We start from the raw sequence: 25,239 nt of genomic DNA, 5'->3' as shown, positions 1-25,239 counted from the left end.
GACCAGATCCGCTGTACCTACCCAAAGTAGTTTCCTCTTTTCACAGAAAACAAGAGATGGTCCTGCCATCATTTTGTGAAAAACCTAGGTGTGCAAAGGAATGAAAATTCCATTGCCTGGATATAAAAAGGTGTCTTCTCACCTATTTGGAAAGAACCAAAGGATTTAGAAGGTCTAGTCACCTGTTGGTTCTACATTCTGGACCAAGAAAGGGATTGCAAGCATCAAAACCCTCGATCTCTAGGTGGATTAAGCAAGCCATTAGTATGTCTTATAAGGTGTTGGGTATCCCCACACCAGCAAATCTAAAGGCACATTCCACAAGGGGCATGGCAACATCCTGGGCCGAAGGAGCCGGAGCATCCTGGGAACAGATCCGCCATGCAGCCACCTGGTCCAGTCAAGATACCTTCCTAAAGCACTATCATGTGGAAGTACTGTCTCAACAAGTCCTTGCCTTTGGCAGAAAGGTTTTACAGGCAGTGGTCCGGCCCTAAGGTAGGCCAGTATGGATTCCTTTATCATCCTCTCATATGTAGGCCGTCCTGGAAGGGTGAAATGAGAAAACTTACCGTTGGTGTACCGGTAACGGCCTTTCTATTAACCCTTCCAGGACGGCCGGCTTACTTCCGCCCAGAGGTGGTGGTGAGTTAAATGTGTATATGTATGTATGTGTGTATATATATATATATATATATATATATATATATATAAACTGTATGTTATTGAATAACTGTGTCCCTTGAAAGTTTGGTTGGAAAGTTACTTTTCTATTACTGAAGCTCAAAGATGGGTGGGACCTTTTTAACAGCTGCAAATTAGTTGTTTCCTGTAGGGTGGAGCCACAATCTCTCATATGTAGGCCTTCCTGGAAGGGTTAATAGAAAGGCCGCTACCGGTACACTAACAGTAAGTTTTCTTCAAATGTCCCAATTTGTACCTAGTTGAGCCAGAGGAGTATCCCACTCATTCCCTTCTCCCATCCCCATATAAAATAAACAACCAAAGACGTCGGACTGGTCATTGTCTCAGATCTCACTCTTGAGCAATCAGCTTAAATGTGCTGTTGGTGTTAACGGTAACCATGGCAGACCCACATCAGGCCCAATGCCTGGAAATATTGCTACATATATAATCATTTAAAAAAAAAAATGTTTCTGCTGTACGCTTTAAAGTTCTACCTCTTCCACCATGCCCTCAGTTATGCTGTTTCCTCCAGTATGGAGCCATTACAGGCAACTTTTGTAGTGGGGACTATGCTCTCTCCGTGGTGGGGGGAGGGGGTCTTACCCAGGGTTTTTTCTGATCTTCTGACCATCCCAGCACCTCCCTCCTGTTGGATGATGGGGGTGTTGCAGTGCCTTTTTTTCCCTCACCAGCCCAGGGGAGCAATGACCAGCCGGGTTGTCTGTGCCTCTGTGCCCAAAGCTGCATGGAGTTATTTGGGCTGGTGTCATGCAGCCCAGGACTTACGAGGTGGTTCCTTCAGTGCAGGGAAGCTGCTATAGTGGTGGAGGCTTGCCACATGTGAATTCCAGGTCCTGGCCACTCCACATTCTCAGAATTCCGCTGCACTGTGCAACATGGAAAAAGCCGAAACTGCTGGCTGCTACGGCGGAAGCAGGTGCCTAATCTCATGCACTAGACAGGCCCAGGTAAGGGGGGTACATTGGTGCCTTTCGGTTATCCTTACTATTGGGCTTTTTTGTGTGGTTTATTGTGACTTCCTCTCTGGGAGTCAGGGTGATAGAAGCCTGCTGCTGAAGTGCGCTACAGCTGGGGTGCTGCTCTGCACTGGTGAAGGTTCTCGGAGGGCTCCTTCCTCTCTCCTCTATTTGCAGTTGTTTAACCTTGCATGGGGAGCTTGGGTGGTCACATGACGGGTGTGGGTCAATTCGTGCTGGAGCCCACTTAAAATGGTATTGTATTTGTTCCCCTGTGTTATTGTTTAACCACTTTACCACCGGAGGATTTTGCTCTCTTACGTCCAGGCCACTTTTTGTGCTTCGGCACTGTGCGACTTTAACTGACAATTGAGCGGTCATGCAATGTGGTACCTGTTGGTGATTTCTCTTTATATTCACCCTAGATACCTTAAATGTATACTCAAAAGTTAAGTACCTGACTTAATAGCAACGTCTAGTCTGTTCTATGCAAATAAGGCAGAGCTCTGGAGAATGTTCTATCCTGCTAAAGAAAACACGTCCAAACCGTGATCAGTCTAAAACATTCTTAACTTTATTTGCAAAGCGGGGTAACTATTATACACAGTATTGAACAGGAAATACAGTTGGGAGGGGGAGTGGATACTCTCAGGAAGAGTCAAGTTCTCACAAAAGTTGAACAATGGGTTAATACAGAATGTTCGTTAGAAATTGCAAAATACGCCTTGCCTAGACCCTATAGCTCAACTTAGAATAAAAGGAAGCAGAATGTGTTAGGTACAAAGGAAGTGGGGATGTATCTGTATCTTGAAGTGTCAGAACATATCGGGTGATTTACTTAGGTCATTGTTCATGTTTAACTAAAGACTTAAAGTAACCTTAACTGAAACAAGTCATTACAAGTCACAGTTGTAAGAAAGAAAATGGTGTTACACAGGTCAAGCTAGAAAATGGTTGCCAGCAACTAGAAAGAGGTCCTGTCATTCCCCTTCAATCCCCTCTAAAAAATCATAATTTCATATGCATGATTTTTCTCCTTATCATTTATACTGTGTCATCAGAGGACACCAGGCCTCTCTGGAAAGGAATAGCAGGTTAGGCGACAATGTCCTTGGTTTCCTTAGTATAATCAAATAAGGACCTAAACCTGCCCACCTAAACGGTAGACTTAGCTTTCTTAGCTTTATAAAACTTTACATATTCCTGGTAATCAAAAGGGGTTTGGGTTTGTTGGATCAGAACACCTTGTCTAGCTGTTAGAAATGTGTCAACATTTTCAGCATCTCTGTTAAAGTACAAACTTACATAAGATCCCCCTCTACTAGCTGAGTCTGGGTTCTTTGTGGTTTTAGCAATTAGGCACATAATAAGCTTAAAGCATGCATATAAAAATAATAGAAAAAGTAAAATCATCACAATCATCATAGCAATGTCTTCTAACCAGGAAAACATCCCTCCAAAACCAAAACCTCCCATACCTACAAAGGGATCCCAGCTTTTAGCAATGTTACGGGCCTCTTCTTGCAACTTATTGACCTCCTTTCTGTGTTGGGCAATTATGTCATAATAATTCGGCACTTCCAAAGTGGTATTGTATATCCAAGTGCAACACTCATAGTCCTCAGTATGCTCACAGAGGCCAGTCAGGGCAGCACTCATACATTCTATAGCTAGATCATGTAATTCTAACTTCTTCCTAATGGCCCTTTGTTCAAGATTCAGCAACTTAATATCATCTGAATTCTTTTACATTATCTCATCAATGATTCCAGAATAATTATTTAATTTTTTCATCATATCGATTGACCACCCAGTCCAGGAAGGGAGCCACGCCCACGCGAGGTCTCCCTTGCTGAACAGATCTCTTTTGATTCTATGTCTTAAAGGGTATCTTGGATGTGCACTTGCTTCAAGCATGTGCTCATTGTTGTCATTATCCACAACTCCCATAATTGGGACCACTGAAGCTAAATAACACCACCCTGAGACATGGAGGGGGACCCAGGGGTAACATTCCCTTCCACAACATACATATATACTCTTTCCCAGTGAAAAGGGTCTCTGGGCAATGTATTCTTGTAGGCGTCTATTTTGTACTGCAGTTACAAGGTGGTCCAATATTTGTGGTATGTCTTTAGAGAAATTCTGGTAATTATCCCTTATGGTCTTATTTAAGCTAGGACTTGATATGTCAAACAGGGAACATGAGTCTCCTGGTGGGACTTGGCAGGAAGTAATATTAAGAATTGACTTTTTGCAAATAGAAGGGTTAACACGTGTGTTATTTCCCAGGCTGAAACACCAGTCTGGGAAATGGCTTCTACCATCTACTGGGAAGGTGATATTATTATTACTTGACACATTAGTTAAAGTAGCAGAGGTCTCTTTAAGAAACTGGGTAATATTCAAAGGGACAGCAATAAGAGGGAAACTGTCAGCAATACCTCATATGTTCTTTCCCACCCCCTGTGTCCTATTCCATAATACTAGGCAATAAACAGTGGGGCGCTAGCTGCGAGGATACACACAAGATCTCCCCTCTTTTAGAAAAAGGCTACTCTCAACTTTTTCTAAAACATTACCCTAAAACCTGTTCTGTAGCATGCGTTTGTAGCTTCAATAATGTGTGATCTTTTGGCTTGGAGCAGGAAATTAACGAATTAACTAAAACATATTCTGCTCCCTCTATGGCTGCCTATATATCATGTTGTGGAGTAACACACCCTTTAATACCAGTAGCCCATTTAAAACTGGGGCCTACCTAGGGCAAATGATGTGGCCATTCCTATTACCATCTCACAAGATGCTATGTGCTATGTTCGGAGTCACTTCAGGCATGCCTTTAGGCCTGGACTGCGACCATCTTTGGACAAAAACTATAGGGCAAAGTTTTCCACCATACTCCTGGGCAAGTACACCTGTCATGGTCTTACAATTGTCCCTTGCATAAACACAAAACATTTTTCCATGATTTGGGAGGCCCAGTGCAGGCGCTACAACCATAGCATTTTCCAGATATATAAACACAGTTAACATCTCTTGTGACATTTCTGGACCTGTGGTTTGTCTCAAAATGTTATAGATAGGAGCAGTCTGGATCCATAACAATTAATGATCCTGTGGGCGGGCAAGACCCACTGTGGGCTGGCAAGACCCACTTCTTATATGACTGACTCTACTATCACCCTCTGTGAGAACAAAACCAAGGTAAACAACACTTTCCTGACACCACTGTCATTCCTGTGACACTTTGTGTCCACATACATGTACAATTCTTCAATAAACTCACTCGCTCTGACTGGCCTCCACAAAGTGACTACATATGTCATATACATATTGTAGCGGGACTGACCCATGAGCAGGTGTCCCTCCCCTCTTGCATGGTCTGGAGAACTATAGAGCAGACAATTGAATTGTCTGCTTGGCCCTAAGGCATTTCTACACCAGGTAAGTTACCTGGACTGAAAAATAAGAAACGAAGATGGCTGTGTCTCCTCGTCCAATAGGACGCTTTAAAAAAAAAACACGCTACTTAAACCAATCACTGTACAGTGGGTAGCATCGGATGGTATGGTTGTCAGTAGAGATGGCATATCAGATACCACTTGCATACTATGATCAGATAAAGAACTAAAAAACTTTTTGGCTTGGTGCCAATTTTTCCCAAAACTTTTTTTTTTTTTTCTTCGTGCCATTCTAACAAAAATCTGGCCAGAGGTTCCCCTCTTTTAATAGAGGATACACATAAAATATAATTTAAAAACTATAATCAGATAAAAAGTTAATCCGATTTGAAACTTTTGGCTCTGTGCCAACAGGGTCCAATGGTCACACTAATTGCGGTAACTCTTTCTGTCCAAAAATAAATTCCATAATTATAACAGGAATAAAGATATGACATTTGAACGGTTTCTTGGCAAGTAGCCAATTTTCAAAATTTTGCAGGAAGGCTCCCCTTCATATAGGGGGTCATTTGCAAAATATAATTTTTCATTATCTATAATTCTATAAAAAATAACTTTAAAATATCCTGCCGACAACGGCAATTTATATTTTTTCCTAGTAAAATAGTGTTTTTATTCATTATTACTACGCTCATACAAGATGGGCACAAATGTATAAAAGGAAAAACTTCTAAAAAATTCTATAAAAATAATTGCATATGTGTAGGAATGCTGAGACCGTTCATTTGCAGAAGTGACCCCCCCCTCTTTTCCCCTCGTGTAAGGAAATGTACTAGTTTTAAATGTATCTGACACATAAACATTTTCTGCTTGTCTGACATTACGAAGAAAACTACACCTGCCTTGGAGAATGAAACTGTGGGGTGCAGGTGTGGTCAGGGGTATTTGTATGGTAATATTATTATTATAGGGGGGCCTATGTTGAAAATGTCCTACTCTTTGATTTGCCTCTTCTGATAAGGTCCTTGGAAATGCTCCCTGACAGGCTGCTTTTCTTTAGACAGATCAAAAGAGCCAGCCACATCGCTCTCTGTTATGGCTTTTTTGAAAACCTTACAAAGTTTTAGTAGCCCAATCAGAAACTTGCTGTTTTACAATTAACATGTACTGTGACTTTAAATTAACGGCAAATGTTTGAATTCTAAGACTGTGCTACTCAGCAATGACACTTCACTGCCCAAAAACGCCAAATTCTCACCCGTCTTCTGTCTATAGGCAATCGCTGTGGTCTATATCTACGTATTTAAAGACTTTCACTTTCACTTCTAATAGCTCTACGTAGTTTTTTTTTTTTTTTTTTTTTTTTTAATTGTACTAATACGGGGCATAAATAAACCAATTTTCCATGTACTTTACATTACAACTAAATATTTACTAAAATATTTACTTGTATCCTAATATCTCTAAGGCTGGCCATACATGTTCGGACAACTCTTTATCTTACAATTTTCTGTTAGATCCACCACAAACCACATAAGAGGTCAAAATTAAACACATTCATTTGTAATCAATTAGGCAGATGTTTGTACTACATAGCTGAAGGTAAATTTCAAGAAAAACTGTACTGAAAATTGTAAGAAAATTGTATCATGTATGGCCAGCATCAGACCTAAACCTTCAGTATAATTTCACAAAAGCATAAACAAAACATGTCTCTAAGATTTACACATTCACAAAATCATTTAAATGTATCTGGGTCCTCTTTATGGTTAAAAAACCCCTCCTGAAAAACCATTTGGTGTATGTAAATTACACCTTATACTCCCAGGTATAGTGGCTATCAAGAAGGCTTTCCTACCATTATAGACAAACAAACAATACACATAATAAACATTTATCTTGATTTGTCTGATAACCCACGATCGGTCAGTCAATTTTTACAGTAATAATGAAACTGTCGCTATCAGAACAGTGTGTTATATTAACAGTCAGCAGGCGCAATTTTTACAAGTCATATATAATTATAGATACAGTTTCCATATATGTCAAACCAGCAATATAATACTCCAATACAATATGACAATATTTTCAAATGGCATAACAAAATGAAATAAAATAATCACGTGATCAACCGACTTATCTACTTACCAAATAAGTCTTTTAGATCAAACAAACAAATTATCTTATACTCTAAATCTTACAGTTTCTATGCGATAGAAAGATATAAGCAAGAAAAGAGGTAGTTGTTTTCTACACAGAACAGACTGACATCTATTTATTATTCACTAAAGGAACGGGGTTTTCCTAAAACCCCCTGGGCTTCCCTGAAACCCAAATAAAAAAACTGTCTTTGTTGAAGACAGCTTCAACGCCTCCCAGAGACGTTTTATTTGTCCCTCCCAGAGGAACGGGATTCTTCTCGAGAAAAAATCCCCTGGGCTTCCCAGAAGCCCCGGATATTGTCTTTCCTTATAAATGACAAATCCTGTGTCTCCCAGAGACACTGTCTCGATACGTTCCCAGAACGTATTCAGGTTCAACAACCTAACATATAATATCTTTCCCTGAGCGTTTGGTGTCTATGGCTCAAAGAACGGAACCAGGGCCAAACGGCCAAGTCCCACCGGACAGGCAAACAGATAAAATAAAATATCTCCTTACCCAGACCGGTGAATCCTTGGACCCGTGATGGCCGCTCTCTCTCCGATCCCAGACGTAGCCCCCAATCTGTTGGTGATTTCTCTTTATATTCACCCTAGATACCTTAAATGTATACTCAAAAGTTAAGTCCCTGACTTAATAGCAACGTCTAGTCTGTTCTATGCAAATAAGGCAGAGCTCTGGAGAATGTTCTATCCTGCTAAAGAAAACACGTCCAAACCGTGATCAGTCTAAAACATTCTTAACTTTATTTGCAAAGCGGGGTAACTATTATACACAGTATTGAACAGGAAATACAGTTGGGAGGGGGAGTGGATACTCTCAGGAAGAGTCAAGTTCTCACAAAAGTTGAACAATGGGTTAATACAGAATGTTCGTTAGAAATTGCAAAATACGCCTTGTCTAGACCCTATAGCTCAACTTAGAATAAAAGGAAGCAGAATGTGTTAGGTACAAAGGAAGTGGGGATGTATCTGTATCTTGAAGTGTCAGAACATATCGGGTGATTTACTTAGGTCATTGTTCATGTTTAACTAAAGACTTAAAGTAACCTTAACTGAAACAAGTCATTACAAGTCACAGTTGTAAGAAAGAAAATGGTGTTACACAGGTCAAGCTAGAAAATGGTTGCCAGCAACTAGAAAGAGGTCCTGTCATTCCCCTTCAGTACCCAAACGAAATTTGTGTCCTTTTTTTCCCACAAACAGAGCTTTCTTTTGGTGGTATTTGATCACCTCTGCGTTTTTAATTTTTTGCAATATTAATAAAAAAAGAGCGAACATTTTGCAAAAAAATTACATTTTCAACGTTGTCTTTTAAAAAATATCCAATATACTCAATTTGTCATTTTTTTGGCCAAAATATATTTAGCTACATGTCTTTGACAAAAAAAATTCAATGAGTGTATTTTTATTGGTTTGTGCAAAAGTTATAGCGTCTACAAACTATGGTGTAAATACTGAAATTTTACGCAGCTTTAATTTCTGACTGCCTATCTCAATTCATGAAGTGCTAAAATGGCAGGGCAGTACAAGACCCCCCCCCCCCCCCAAATTACCACTTTTTGGAAAGTAGACATCCTAAGGAATGTTCTGAGAGGCATGTTGAGCTCATTGAATATTTCATTTTTTTGTCACAGGTGTTTGAAAAATGACTAAAAAAAAAAAAATTTTTTTTTAACACAAAGTTGTCACTAAAAGATAAATTTCTCACACATGCCATGGGTATATGTGTAATTACACCCCAAAATATATTCTTCTGCTTCTCCTGAGTACAGGGATACCACATATGTGAGACTTTTTGGGAGCCTAGCGGTGTACGGGACCCCGAAAATCAATCTCCATCTTTAGGTTTTCTAATGGCGTAAATTTTTGATTTTACTCCTCACTACCCATCACAGTTTCGGAGGCCCTGAAAATTCAAGATAGCACAAAACACCCCCAAATGACCCCATTTTGCAAAGTAGACACCCCAACCTATTTGCTGAGAGGCATGGTGAGTCCATGGAATATTTTATATTTTGCCACAAGTTCCGGGAATTATATTATTATTTTTTTTTTGTTTTTTTACACAAAGTTGTCACTAAATGATATATTGCTCACACATGCCATGGGTATATGTGAAATGACACCCCAAAATACATTCTGCTGCTTCTCCTGAGTACAGGGATACCACATGTGTGAGACTTTTTTGCAGTCTAGCCGAGTACATGCCCCCGAAAATCAATCACCACTTTCAGGCTTTCCAAGGGCGTAAATTGTTGATTTCACTCCTGACTACCTATCACAGTTTCGGAGGCCATGAAATGCCAAGACAGCACAACCCCCCTCCCCCCCCAAGTGACCCCTTTTCGGAAAGTAGACACCCTAAGCTATTTGCAGAGAGGCATGTTGAGTGTTTTGCAGATCTCACTTTTTGTCACAAAGTTTTGGAAATTGAAAAAAGAGGAAAAAAGATGCATTTTCCTGTTTTTTTCTTCATTTTCCAAAAAAAAATGAGAGATGCAAAATGCACCATGCCTCTCAGCAAATAGATTGGAGTGTCTACTTTGCAAAATGGGGTCATTTGGGGGGGAGGGGGGGGGTTTGTGCCATCTTGGCATTTCATGGCCTTCAAAAGTGTGATGGGTAGTAAGGAGTGAGATCAACAATTTACGCCCTTAGAAAGCCTGGAGGTGGGGAGTGGTTTTCCGGGTCCTGTACGCGGCTAGACTGCAAAAAAGTCTCACACATGGGGTATTCTTGTACTCAGGAGAAGCAGCAGAATGTATTTTGGGGTGTCATTTCACATATACCCATGGCATGTGTGAGCATTATATCATTTACTGACAACTTTGTGTAAAAAAAAAAATAATAATTTTCCTGAAATTTGTGGCAAAATATAAACTATTCCATGGACTCATCATGCCTCTCAGCTAATAGCTTGGAGTGTCTACTTTGCAAAATGGGGTCATTTGTGGGGGTTTTGTGCCATCTTGGCATTTCATGGCCTTCAAAAGTGTGATAGGTAGTAAGGAGTGAGATCAACAATTTACGCCCTTAGAAAGCAAGAAGGTGCGGATTGGTTTTCTGGGTCCTGTACGCGGCTAGACTGCCAAAACGTCTCACACATGGGGTATCCCTGTACTCAGGAGAAGCAGCAGAATGTATTTTGGGGTGTCATTTCACATATACCCATGGCATGCATGAGCAATATATTATTTAGTGACAACTTTGTGTAAAAAAAAAAAAAAAACAAATTGTCATTTTCCTGAAAAATATAAAATATAAAAAAATATAAAAAAAATGAAAAATATAAAATACTCCATGTCTACTTTCCAAAAAGGGGTCATTTGGGGGGTGTTTGAACAGTCCTGGCATTTTATGCTCAATTTTAGCAACACATCACCCACTCTTCTAACCACTTGAAAACCAAGCCTTTTCTGTGAGTTTTTGTTTACATGACGTCCTCGTTGATTAATAACAACTCGGGTTATACTGCCCTCTACAGGAGTAGGACTAGACAGGAAAGAAAACGTTCTGGCCACACCCTAGGGGCAGTCCCAGAGGGTATATCCTCTCACTTCCTGCTACAGCAAATCAGTTTTTTTTCTGTCTAGTTAGGAGTAAGGACCTAGATGCCTTGCTAGGATCTTCGGTCCTAGCAGGATTTTTTTCTTAGATTTTTTAGACAGCTCTTTTCTCCAGTTTCCTGTGAGATCTTCAAGCAAGTAAGCTGGAACTGGGCGACGGGCTGGATGTTGAGATCCAGTGGTCACCCCAGTTCAGCCTATGAGTGCGTGCAGGCCATAGCTCCACGCTGGGTCGGCCGCGACATAGTCCCACTGGACAGGGACTGACCCTGCGAGGTAAACGTCTCGCCTGGACGCCAATGACCAACAGAGTCACGGCATCCATATTGGTTGACAGCCCCCCCACCCCGGTGGAGAGGGTTTCTGTCAGGAGTTGGTGCCCGCCTGGTTCCGGTATGGTGAGTAGTATGTTCCCCCTCTCCCCCTGTCGGGTTTGTGGTGGACGCGGGCCCCTCTCTGGGATGGTAGGATGGATCTCCCCTCTATCCTATAATAAGTCACAGATCCCCCAATTTGAGTGTGATTTTTGTGAAAAATAACCAGGAGGCTTGGTTTGGGAGCTGACGATCTAAAGTGTAAGGATGACTGAAGTCAGTGGCAGCACTAAAAGGGGCGTTACTATTGAAGTAAAAGGTATCCTACCTGTCAGAGGTACACAGGCTGATGCCTATGCCTGAGTACTGCAGTCCAGATCGCCATTCCTCCAGCTTCCACGGGCTGCACAGCACTGTTTTGTGGCATCTCCCGACGACCCACGGACCGCATGCGGCCCGCCAGGGTCCTGTACCGTCGGCCAGGCTTATCACCATCCAGGGTGAAGTTTGTGGGGCCGATGCACTCCCGCAGGCCTCTAGGCCGAATACAGCATCCCGCAGGCCGCTGCTAGCCGCCGCTATCCTAACAGGCCACCGCCATTGTCTTGCAGATCACACGAGGCCGCCATATTGGCGTAGCCTCGTGTCTCCAGCATGGGGGCGGCCATGTTTGAGGTGACCAAACACCTCGTGGAGCCAGGGGGAGGCGCTGGAAGGCATGTTAAGGGGCGGAGCCGCCTCCTTTACCCAGGAAAAAGGGCCAAAGACTTCCTGTCTGTAACAGGACAGCACTGAGCAGGCTGATAGAAAACTTCTGTGCATCAGGGATGAGCCTTGGGGTCTCTCTCTCTCTGTGGGGTCCAAAAAGGCAGGTAACACTGAGGGGCGCTGTTGCGCTGGGGGATTACAAAAAAAAAAAAGTTTTTTACTTTGTGTTTTTTTTTGTCACTGGCAAATGTCTTGTATAATCATTGACCCTGCCGCATATGTATCCCCACCTGATCCCCTCAAGGTGGCCGCAGGACCCTCCAGTACCCCACTTGTTTTAATGCATTTTTGGCAGTTTTGGAGTCTTTGGTATCCCGGGTGGAGGTGGCCTGTCAGGGACGGGGGTCAAGAAGCGACCCCCCGCCTACCCCTATTTTTTATCTGATACTTCAGATACGGATTCGGAGCTGGTCCATGCAGCTGCAGGTCCCTCTTATGGGGCTGTTGTCTCAGGTAATGCCTCCTCAGCAGTGAGGAGAACATTTCTGCCTCCGCCATAGCACAAGAGTGGTGGATGCACAAGTTGTGTCCGTCCGGGAAACCTTTAGTCTTGAGGTTACACCGGCAGAGGTAGCTGAGACTGAGATTCCTTTTTGGTACTTGTTGGCCTACCAAAAAGGGCGAAGGATTTTCCTTTACCCAAATGGGGTCGTTTTGAAATGAACCCCTGCTATTTCCAAACGCATGGCTAGGCGCTATCCGTTTGAGGAATCCCTCTTTAAAGGATAGACAGTACCACCTGTAGTGGACTCACCAATTTCCAAATAAAGCCACCGTTATCCCGTTGGAGGACGCTGCGTCCTTTAGGGATCCGGTGGATCGAAAAAGTGGAAGCGGAATCCCGCGTCATTTTTTCCCTGATAGGGTCAACCCTTAGGCCAGTGGTTGCCATTTAGTTTGGTTGAGATTATAAAGGATCTCACTAGGGGCAATAGCACGGTCTTGCCACAGACTGTTAGGATAAAAGGACCTCGTAACTAACGAGGACCTTCCTTTTCTACTCATAAAGAGTTTGTTCGTTCCGCGAGGGCGGCCGATAAGGCGAAACCCTCCAAACCCCCTTCAGAGGGTTTTCAAAGGGCGCTGGTCGGCTAAACAAAAAGTCCGGCTCAGCCAAGCCTGAAGAATACAGCCTGATGCGCCCCTACCCATCTCTGGGGTGGGGGGATGTCTTCACCGGTTTCCGGATCCATGGCTTGCCAGAACCCCGGACTAAGGGGTTTGCGAGGTCATACGGTCAGGATACAGGATCTAGTTTTCGATCACTTCCACCGGTGCGATTCTTCCCTTCTAACATTGAACGGTTTCAGGGGTTCTATTCGAACTTGTTCACAATGCCCAGGAAAGAGGGCAAGGTGCGTCCAATTTCTGGACTTGGGGAAAGATGGAGTTCATCCGAACAGTGGTGGCCTCCCTGCATCAGGGGGATTTCCTGGCGTCCATAGACATTTAGGATGCCTATCTTTATATCCCCATCATCGCAGGACATCAGCGTTTTCTTTGCTTTCCCAAAGATCATCCCTGGTTCCCACCAGGAGACTGAACTATCTGGGCCTAATGTTGGATACATCCTGGGCAAGAGAGTTTCTCCTTGCGGAGAAACTCCAGAAGGTTCAGTCAACGATTCGGATGTTGCTGTCCGTCAATTGGCTGGGATTGATGGTGGCCTTCTTAGAGGCAGTACCGTATACCCAGTCTCATACCCGAATTCTCCTGAAGGAGATTCTTTTCTAATGGAATCAGAATTCCGATTCCCTGGACAATCGGATCCGGTTGAGCGAGTGGACCAGGGAGCCTCCGATGCTCAACCAGGGGAAGGCATTCCTTCCGATAGTATCCAGGTTACCAATAAGGGTATCGGAACTGAGAGCGATCAGATTTTGTCTGATTTACTGGACCGAGCAGCTTTAGAGCAGCCCAATTCGGATCCAATCTCACAAGGCCACGGTCGTGACTTATGTCAAGAAAGGGGCACTTAGAGTGTCCTGGTGGCCATCGAAATGACTAGCATCTTTCGTTGGACGGAACGGTTTGTTCCGGATCTCCCCGCAGTGTTCACTCCGGGGGTGGGAAATCAGCAGGCAGATTATTTCAGCCGTCAGATTCTGGATCAAGGGGTATGGCCTCTTCATCCAGAGGTTTTTCACTAGCTGTCCCTTCATTGGGGCACCCCGGATGTGGATCTGTTGGCACCTTGGCTCAACAGGAAGTTGCGGAGGTTTGTAGCTCGCACCCGCGATCCTCTAGCGGACGCAGCAGAAACGCTGATCGCCCCGTGGGGGCAGTATCAGCTACGGCATGCCTTCCATCCTCTCAAGTTACTGCAGGAACTTCTTCGCAGGATAGAGATGGAGGGAATTCCAGTTATTCTGGAAATTCCGGACTGACCTCGTCAAGCCTGGTACGCCGACTTGGTGAGGCTAGTCGCGGACGCTCCTTGGAGACTTCCTCTCAGGGAGGATTTGTGGTCTCAGGGACCGATCTTCCATCTTGCTTTACAATCGCTGGCTTAATGGCCTGGCCATTGAGACCCAGGTACTGAAGGACAAGGTAGTGTCAGCTTCAGTTATTCCTACCTCTAGTTAAAGCAAGGAAAGCGACTTCCAGCACATGGAAGTCTTATATTGCGTGGTGTGAATCTCTTGGATTTCCCCCACATACCTATTCGGTGACCCGAATCTTGGTCTGTCTGCAACAAGGGGTTGAGCAGAAACTGTCCTTGAGCACTATCAAGGGTCAGGTTTCAGCGTTAGCAATCTTCTTTCAGAAACCTTTGGCTAATCATTCCTTGGTGCGGAATTTCATCCAGGGGGTGCGACATCTGGCTCCGCCAGTGCGTGCACCCTTACCGCCTGGGATCTTAATTTAGTGTGGTCGGTTCTTCAGAAACTTCTTTGAAGATATTAGGGAGATTCCCTTGCTTACATTATCCCAGAAGGTGGCCTTCTTGGTGGCCATTACTTCTGCACGCAGGGTGTCAGAACTGGCCGCATTATCTTGTCCCCCATATCTGGTGGTTCATAGGGATAAGGTGGTTCTTCTTCCGAATCCATCCTTCCTTCCTAAAGTGGTTTTCAGAGTTTTCATCTGAATAAAAATATTGTGTTACCTTCCCCGTGTCCTAAGACTAGCCATCCTTGGGAGTTTGCATTACACTCCTTGGATGGGGTTCAGACAATCAGGGTACACTTGACTACTACGAACTTGTTTCGTAAGACTGACTCACTTTTTGTGATCACGGATAGCCCTAGAAGGGGGTTGCCTGTGTCTGCCGCGACCATATCTAGATGGACCAGTCAGACGGTGGTACAGGCTTATTCTATTAAGGGTCGGAATCCTCCGTTCCCTGTTAAGGCGCACTCTACTTGGGCGCCTAGTGTTTCCTGGATCTTCCGCCATCAGGCGTCAGCGATCCAGGTTTTCAAGGCGATGACTTGATCGTCAGTTCATACCTTTACATCATTTTATAAACTTGATGTGATGGCATCGTCAGATGCCTCTTTTGGCCGCAAGGTTCTGCAGGCCGCAATCTGAGGAGACTACCTCAAGGGTTTGTTGGGTTTTTCACTTAGGTCTCATCTTTTTGCTCGATGAGTCCTTGATGCTTCTGGTTGGTTCCGGTTGGGCCTTCTGGATTTTGATTTCTGTTATCCCACCCCTCATTTGTGGTACTGCTTTGGGACGTCCCGAGTTATTAATCAACGAGGACTACGTCTGTCAATGAGCCACAGAGAAAAATGGATTTTTGTAAAATCTTACCGTAAAATCCTTTTCTCTTAAGCTCATTGACAGACGTAGTACCCGCCCCTCTGTTTTTGAGTTGGGTTGGGTTAAATTCTCTAAACACTGCTTTGTGACATAACTGATTTGTTGTAGCAGGAAGTGAGAGGATATACCCTCTGGGACTGGCCCTAGGGTGTGGCCAGAACGTTTTCTTTCCTGTCTAGTCCTACTCCTGTAGAGGGCAGTATAACCCGAGTTGTTGTTAATCGAGGACTACGTCTGTCAATGAGCTTAAGAGAAAAGGATTTTACGGTAAGATTTTACAAAAATCCATTTTTTTCACAAGAAAATTACTTTGAACCCCCAAACGTTATATATTTTTTTTAAAGCAGAGGCCCTTCAGAACAAAATGGTGGATGTTGCAATTTTTTGTCACACGGTATTTGCGCACACATTTTCCAAACGCAATTTTTGCGTAAAAAAACATTTTTATATTTAATGCAGAAATACACTATATAATTCCAAATTGTTTGGTAAAATTTAAAAGATGATCTTATGCCGAGTTCATAGACACCTAACATGACATGCTTTAAAAATTGCTTTAAAAATTGCGCACGCCCGTGCCGCGGCAACAAACTACGTACGGTTTTAAAAGCCTTTAAAAGTCTTTACAGGTTACCACTTTGGACTTACAGAGGAGGTCTATTGCAAGAATTGCCCACTGCATGTAAAAGCAGTCTAGCGGCCAATTATCCGCTAGGATTGCTTTTACATGTAAGCCGACCGCTGGCTGTAAAAAACGATACCAAGATGATGCCTAAATCTGCAGGCATCATCCTGGTATAACCACTCAAAGTCCAGCAATGTACCAGTACATTGCTGGTCCTTGTTTGGCATATAGGTTTTCTTTTTTTCATGCAGCCTGTGGGCTGAACGAAAAAAAAGAGAACCTATCGGAAATCAGCACAGGAATAATGCGTAGTATTACTCATCATTAACCGCCCAAACAACCACCCACTGAATTTAATGATGGGTATACACGACACTATCCACGTATACCAAAATAGGATTTTAACTGCAGTGCTGAAATCAGAAAATCACAGCTGCTATCAGCAAAGGTATCCATATATGCTGAGCGCAAACACTGTTTGTGTCAGAATATATAAAATCAATGCGTGGTAGCCGACGAGTACCTGCAAGAGAAACAGGTCACAAAAGAATGAAAAACAAACAAAGGACATTAAAAGTACAGTAGGAAGTGTAGAAGAACATAAAAAAATTACTGAGGCAACCACTATTTTTAGCTTTTATGTATTTTTTTTTTCTTCAAACGTCGAGTTCCAGGTTCGGGTCTCTCAAAATGACGATAGCCATCGAACATCTTTTGAGACCCTTTGTAAATGTGCCCTAAACTGTGCCGTGCTGTACCCTACGCTAATAATCCAGTAGTGTGTGGTAGCGATGGAAACAGTCACCGTGGCAAAGACCAGGTTGGTCAGGACAGTCGGGACAATAATTCCGGGTGTCACGCCTAAATCCGCGCTTGCTGCAGACACAGCATCTTTTTTGGGGGTATAGTTGGGTACGGGTACTCGGGAGGAATTCCGGAAAATGCCTCCCATGCAGCCGGCTCACTGCATCTGGTTGGTGAATTGGGGCAGGAGCACCATCTGGATACAGAAGGGCTCTGATTATCTCTTCTTGGAATTGAAAGAAGGATAATGTTCCGGCAGACGCTTTGTATAAGACAAAAGTGTTGTAAACAGCCAACTGAAATAGTTATACAGACACTTTTTTGTACCAGCGTCTGGCCTTACGGGCAATTAAGTACGGTCCCATCATCTGGTCGTTGAAGTCCACCCCTCCCATTTTACGGTTATAGTCGTGGACACAGAGGGGCTTCTCAACAACACCAGTGACCGTAGAAATTTGGACTGCCGTGTCTGGGTGAATTGGGGACAGCACGTAAACGTTTCGTTTGTCCCTCCACTTCACTGCAAGCAATTCCTCGCACCTCAAGCAGGCTCTCTCCCCCGAGCTCAGTGGGGCATTTACTAGCCATTGGGGGAAGCCCCGGCGATTAGAACGCACGGTGCCACAAGCGCCAATTTGCAATTGAAAGAGGTGTCTAAAAAGTGGCACGCTTGAATAGAAATTGTCCACGTACAAGTGGTACCCCTTTCCGAATAAGGGTGACACCAAGTCCCAAACTATCTTGCCGCTGCTCCCTATGTAGTCTGGGCAGTCGGGGGGCTCCACAGTGCTGTCTTTTCCCTCGTAGACACGGAAATTAACTGTATAGCCTGTGGCCCTGTCACAAAGCTTATACAACTTGACCCCGTATCTGGCACGCTTGCTGGGGAGGTACTGTTTGATAGCAAGGCGGCCAGTAAACTTAATCAGGGACTCGTCAACGCAGACATCTTGTTGGGGGGTAAACAAGGCTGTGAACCGCTGATTGAAGTGGTCTATGAGGGGCAGAATTTTGTGGAGCCAATCATATTCAGGGTCTCCCCGAGGACGACCGAGTTCATTGTCGTTGAAATGCATGAACCAAAATATTTGTTCGTATCGAGCCCTGGACATAGCAGCAGAGAACACGTGCATTTGATGAATTGGGTCAGTGGACCAATATAACCGCAATTCATTCTTTCTTGTAATGCCCGTGTTGAAGGAAAGGCCCAGATAGGTTTTAAACTCCTGAATCGTAATAGGATTCCAGACAAATGGTCTGGCAAGGGGTGAATTTGGGTTGGCGGCGATGAATTGTTGAGCATACAAATTTGATTGGTCCACAATAGATCTGTAAAGATCTTCAGTGAAAAACAGCTCAAAAAAGTTTATGGGATTAAAACCAGCTGTTTCCACTTGGATTCCGGGTTGGGCGGTGAATGGGGGAAGTACTGGTGCTGTGGAATCTGTGGGCTGCCAATTAGGATATGCCAGCGCTTCAGGGAGGACACTATGGGCTCTACGGGCCTGTCTTCGGATACGCGATGGCTGCGGGCCACGACTCGTGCTAGCCACCGCACCAGCTTCAACTGCACTTAGGTGACTCGTCACGTCACCAGGTGATACTGCAGTGCTGGTTGAAGGTCCAGGGTGTACTAGGCCGCTCGTGCTTGCCAGATCACGAGAAGTGTGAGCGACACTAGTATTGGCACTCTGCTGCATACGAGAAACTCCCGGTTCTTGCAAGTCAGCAACTCCAGAATGGGGTCGGGTACGCCTGACCTTAGCAGGGGCCCCTCTGTCAGAGCTATCTGTCAGGGAGCCGCTGCTGTCATCTGGTTCTTATACTGACCCTGATTCTGCAAGTGAGGCTTCCCCATCGCTCTCACTTGACATGGTCATTATACTATATAACTCTTCACCACTGTACCAACGTTTTGTCATTTTAGTAACTAAATTTACCTGTACAGTAGTGTGACTACTAGGTAATAAAAGCACCTGGTTGTCGAGGACTATTTGGTCGCTACAAAAAAAAACTGCTAGTGCTAACAGAGATCAGGCCTGACTCTGCTAACGCAGCGGTTTTGTGTAATTTGTGTTTTTTGGAAGTGTCAGTAGTCTATTGATTACTACACTTGCCTGGGCAGGGGGGCTAAACGCAGGTGCTAGCAGGAATCAGTGCTGATTGTGAAAACACTGCATTTTGGGAACACTAAATTATGAGGACGCTAGTATAGTTCTGATCAGATATTGATCTGTTCAAACACTATACTAGTAACGGAGGTGTGTGTATGTGTGTTGGTGTACTTGACTTTAACTGACGCTAAGTAATGGTGGTGTAGTGGGACCCTGAAGCTAACTAGCCTAAGTTGTCACCCGTGACGCTAATACAGTGATTGGTAATCACTGTATATAGTGAACACTGTGACAGGGAAGTGAAGGGGTTAAACTGGGGTAGATCAAGGGGTTAAACCTTTATAGGGGATAGATGGTGGGTGGCCTAAACCTATTCAGGCCTAGCGCAAGCGCAAATTAGGGTCACAAGTGACACTAAATACAGTGATCAGTAGTTATCTGATATACTGTATATATTAGTGCACTGTGTTATAGAGTGAAGGGGTTAACTGGGGAAGATCAAGGGGTTAAAAGTTTATTACGGGATAGGTGGCGGGTGCCCTAACCCTATCTGGGCTTAGCGCAAGCGCAAATTAGGGTCACTAGTGACACTAAATACAGTGATCAGTATTTACCTATATACTGTTATTTAGTGCACAGAGTAATAGGGTGTAAAGGGGTTAACTGTGGGTGATCAAGGGGTTAAAACTTTATTAGGGGATAGGTGGCGGGTGCCCTAACCCTATTTGGGCCTAGCGCAAGCGCAAACTACGCTCACAAGTGACACTTGTACAGTGATCAGTAAAATGTGTATACCACTGTGTATAGTGTTCACTGTGAGGGGTTTGGGGGTGATCAGGGGGGTGATCAGAGGTGATCAAGGGGTTAAATGTGCCTATGTGAGGTGTGTCAGTGTAGTGTTGGTGGAAACTCACGTTTTTGATGTGTCTGTCTTCTCCTGGAACCGAAAGGACTCCAGGAGGGACAGTGACATCACTTCCCCTGCCTGTGTTTACATTACACAGACGGGACAGATTTCCATTGGCTGGGACCGATCGCCAGATACTGACCAAAAATCATTGGTCAGTATCTGGTGACTGATCGGTTCCCAAATGAATCCGATCGGAATCGGCTCCCGCGGCGCGCGGGAGCGCGCTCTGGGAGCCGTGAACCCGCCCGACGTAGGTCTACGTCGCTGGACGGGATCGTGGCAAAGTTCTGCAGTAACCTCCGTGTGAGTGGAGGTAAAGTGGTTAAGGTTAAAGCAAAAAGAGCTCTCCTGTTAAAGGGAAGTGCCCTTCCTAGAAAAAGCCACTTAAAGTAGAACTACAAGCAAGATATTTTTTGCCATCTGTCCCATTGCCGAGATTTTCCATCACTTCCTGTCCGATAGCCAAACAAGAAGTGAGAAGAAATCCCTGCAGATTGAGGGATATCCTTGGGGATGACAAGGTCCCCAGAACTAGTGTCCCCATTGGAATATTTCCCCTCTATTTCTTTTATGGGGACATCCCAAACTTTGTGTATTTTTTTTTACTCACTGGTGCTCCAGGGCCTTCAAAAGTGTGATGGGTTGTAATGAAATTAGATGTGTAATGCTCCTAGAACGCCTGAAGGTGCTACTTGGATGTTGGGCCTCTGTATGTCGCCAGGCTGTGTAAAAGTCTCACACATGTGGTATTGCCATACTCCAGAGGAGTAACAGAATGTATTTTGGGGTGTAATGTTTGCTATGTAGATGCTGTGTGTTAGGAATATCTTATAAATTTACAACTTTGTGTAAAAAAAAAAATACGTTTTTAATTTTCTTTCCACATTTTTCCAAAAACTTGTGTAAAAAAAATGACATGTTCAAAAGACTCATGCCTCATAGAATATACATTGGGGTGTTTTCTTTTCAAAATGGGGTCATGTTGGTAATTAGATTGTCCTGGTGCTCCAGGGCCTTCAAAAGTGTGTTAGGTCGTTAGGATATTATGTGTGAAACTTATAAAATATTGTGTGTAATTTATGCTCCTAGAACACCTGACAGTGCCCCTTGCATGTTAGGACTCTGTATGTGGCCAGGCTGTTTAAAAGCCTCACTCTTGGTATTGCCATATTCAGGAGGAGTAGCAGAATGTATTTCGGGGTGTAATTGCAAGTTTGCATATACTGTGTGTGAGAAATAACTTGTTGTTGTGACAATCTTGTGTAAAAATAAAGTATTTTCCCAAGAATTGTGGGAAAATATTACAACTTCAAAAAACTCACCATGCCTCTTACTAAATACCCTGGAATGTCTACTTTCCAAAAAGGGGTAATTTGGGGGGTATTTGTACTGTCCTGACATTTCAGGGCCTCAATAAATGCGATAGGCCGACGGTACATCAGGTGTGATTAGGCGTGATCAATTATCCATGATTGGCATAATAGCTTGTAGACTCTAACTTTCACACAGACTAAATAATATCCACTAATTTGGGTTATTTTTTTTACCAAAGATATATAGTAGTATAAATTTTGGCCCAAATTTATGAAAAAAAAAATTACTTATTTGCAAAATGTTATAATAGAAAGTAAAACAAAATGTGTTTTTTTTTTTTTTTTTTTTTTTCAAAATTTTCGCTTGTATCGCAAAAATAAATAAATTACTCAGTGGTGATTAAATACCACCAAAAGAAAGCTTGATTTGTGTGAAAAAAAGAAACATTTGGGTACAGCGTTGCATGACTGAGTAATTACCATTCAAAGTGTGAGAGCCCTTAAAGCTGAAAATTGGTCTGGGCAGGAAGGGGGTGAAAGTGCCTTGTACTGAAGTAGTTAACCAAGAGTTGCTTGCTCAATATTACTTCTGTAACTTGACCATCTAAGACTAAAATGCGGTCTTATTGTGCATGAAAATGTTTAAATGCCAACAATGAAATGCATGTTCTTTTTTTGGTTGGCTATAATTTGATGTGTCAAGGCTTCTTCCTTTTTCTTCTACTGGAGACTGCTGATTTTCTAGAGAAACTAAAACTGGCTATAGATGGATCCACGATTCAAGCAGTTCAACAGGGACTGGGCCGCATTTTCAATTAATCTATGGCTGTTCCCATTCCAGAAATGTAGATCTGATGATAGACTTCTCTCGAGCCAGCTTGTTGTTCCTTTCAATAAGCACTGCTTAGTGTATTCTGACAGCGGAGGAGTCTCCCCGCTGTCAAATACATTACAACAATTGGAAGGATGTCTCTTTCCACCTGTTGTGGAAATGATTGGAGCATTGAAATTTGCTGCAATGAAAAGCGCACTTGTGGATATTAATATGTGCCAAACGCCATTAATCCCTTGTATTGAAAAGTACAATGTACAGCTCTTTTGTATAAGGTTAGCCCATCGCACTCGGCGACAAAGGAACCGTCACGTTGGGTCATATCGATGCCATCTGAAGGGTCTCTCTGTGTCTGAGTGTGTGTGTGAAAGTCTCTGAGCCCTCCAGAGCAGCGCTAGGTTTATTTACAGCAAGTGAACAAAAGGAAGGGGGTTACAAGGGAGTCGCTTCAAGACAACCAATCACAGACATGTATACATTCATTTCAAATAGTTTTTATTGTAATTTTTGTCATATAACAAGGGAAAACAACAAGCAGGTTTGCAAAACATGTGTAACAGGTAAAACTGTGAAGAATTCAATCATCAATATCTTTCCAGATCTTATCAGCTCAGATAGCACGTAACATCTACAATATCGGCAGGTGAAAAGTACAATGCATTATACCTACATCTTCACCACTCACAACTAGTGTTGAGCGAACACGGACTGTATTATTCGTGTTTGTACCGAATAATTGGATTTTTTGTACCCGAACACGTACACTTTACTGTATGTTCGGGTAAAAATCCGTGTTCGGTCGTTTTATTTCCGGGTTTTGCATGCTTTGGCGCTCTTTTCATGGCGGACTTTCAACAGCCAATCAACAATCGTTTAACTGGTGTGCCTTAAGCCATCCCAGCCATGCCTGCAAATGTCTCAGTAGCTGTGATTGGCCGTCTGAAGCATGTGACCAAGTCTTTATAAGTTCCAGGCAGCCGCAGCGTCTTCATTCTGCTGCTTAGATCAGGGACAGAGCACACATCAACGTGCTGGCTGCTGATTAGGGAAAGACAGGCAGGAAAAAACCATTTGTGTCCGGATAGAATTGAGGGACAGGTCGGAATGTTTAGGCAGGGCGAGTTGTAGGCATTTTAGGGATAGAGTCTGCTGAATTATAGGGTCAGTGTCTTCTACAAAGTACAATCGATATTGCTGTGTGGGGGGTGGGGTGACTCTGCACTCAATCCTGATCTACGATCTCTTCTCAATCCTGTTAGGGAGAGGCTGCTGCTGCTGAATTTTAGGGAAACTGTGTTCTACAAACTACAATCGATATTGCTGTGTGGTGTGGGATAGGAGATAGGCAGGTGTCAGTGATCCACATCCATTTTTCTGTGTGTGAGCTGCAGTGAACACAATCTTTTTGGGCTGCAGTGAACACAATCTTTTTGGGCTGCAGTGAACACAATCTTTTTGGGGTGCAGTGAACACAATCTTTTTGGGGTGCAGTGAACAACGTCCTTTTTGGGGTGCAGTGAACAACGTCCTTTTTGGGGTGCAGTGAACAACATCCTTTTTGGGGTGCAGTGAACAACATCCTTTTTGGGGTGCAGTGAACACAATCTTTTTGGGGTGCAGTGAACACAATCCTTTGTGGGGTGCAGTGAACACAATCTTTTTGGGGTGCAGTGAACAACATCCTTTTTGGGGTGCAGTGAACAACATCCTTTTTGGGGTGCAGTGAACAACATCCTTTTTGGGGTGCAGTGAACAACATCCTTTTTGGGGTGCAGTGAACAACATCCTTTTTGGGGTGCAGTGAACACAATCTTTGTGGGGTACAGTGAACACAATCTCATACTTCTGAACATTTGAGGGTGCTGCCTGTTCCATACTCCTCCTCCTCCTGCTCAACCATCCTTTTAGGGGTACAAACAATAGTAATTGGGGCCTAGTGTGGTGGTGTACGTGTGAGATACATACACTTTCTTTTTGATCATATTTTCTATTCCGCTATTCAATTAAATCCTTTGGGGATCAATTAAATTGCGTGATAGTCTGTGTCGGTACGTGTGAGATCCACCTTTCCAAGTTTTTGGGGTTCATCTCATACTTCTGAAGATTTGAGGGTGCTGCCTGTTCCATATTCCTTCTCCTACTGCTCAACCATCCTTTTAGGGGTACAAACAATAGTAATTGGGGCCTAGTGTGGTGGTGTACGTGTGAGATACATACTTTCTTTTTGATCATATTTTCTATTCCGCTATTCAATTAAAACCTTTGGGGATCAATTAAATTGCGTGATAGTCTGTGTCGGTACGTGTGAGATCCACCGTTCCAAGTTTTTGGGGTTCATCTCATACTTCTGAAGATTTGAGGGTGCTGCCTGTTCCATACTCCTCCTCCTACTGCTCAACCATCCTTTTAGGGGTACAAACAATAGTATTTGGGGCCTAGTGTGGTGGTGTACGTGTGAGATACATACACTTTCTTTTTGATCATATTTTCTATTCCGCTATTCAATTAAATCCTTTGGGGATCAATTAAATTGCGTGATAGTCTGTGTCGGTACGTGTGAGATCCACCTTTCCAAGTTTTTGGGGTTCATCTCATACTTCTGAAGATTTGAGGGTGCTGCCTGTTCCATACTCCTCCTCCTACTGCTCAACCATCCTTTTAGGGGTACAAACAATAGTAATTGGGGCCTAATGTGGTGGTGTACGTGTGAGATACATACACTTTCTTTTTGATCATATTTTCTATTCCGCTATTCAATTAAAACCTTTGGGGATCAATTAAATTGCGTGATAGTCTGTGTCGGTACGTGTGAGATCCACCTTTCCAAGTTTTTGGGGTTCATCTCAGACTTCTGAAGATTTGAGGGTGCTGCCTGTTCCATACTACTCCTCCTCCTACTGCTCATCCATCCTTTTAGGGGTAGAAACAATAGTAATTGGGGCCTAGTGTGGTTTTGTACGTGCGAGATACATACTTTTTTGGATCATATTTC

Source organism: Pelophylax lessonae, assembly GCF_965119305.1.
Source record: "Pelophylax lessonae genome assembly, chromosome: 13".
In the NCBI taxonomy this organism is placed as follows: domain Eukaryota; kingdom Metazoa; phylum Chordata; class Amphibia; order Anura; family Ranidae; genus Pelophylax; species Pelophylax lessonae.
This window is presented reverse-complemented; position numbering follows the sequence as displayed.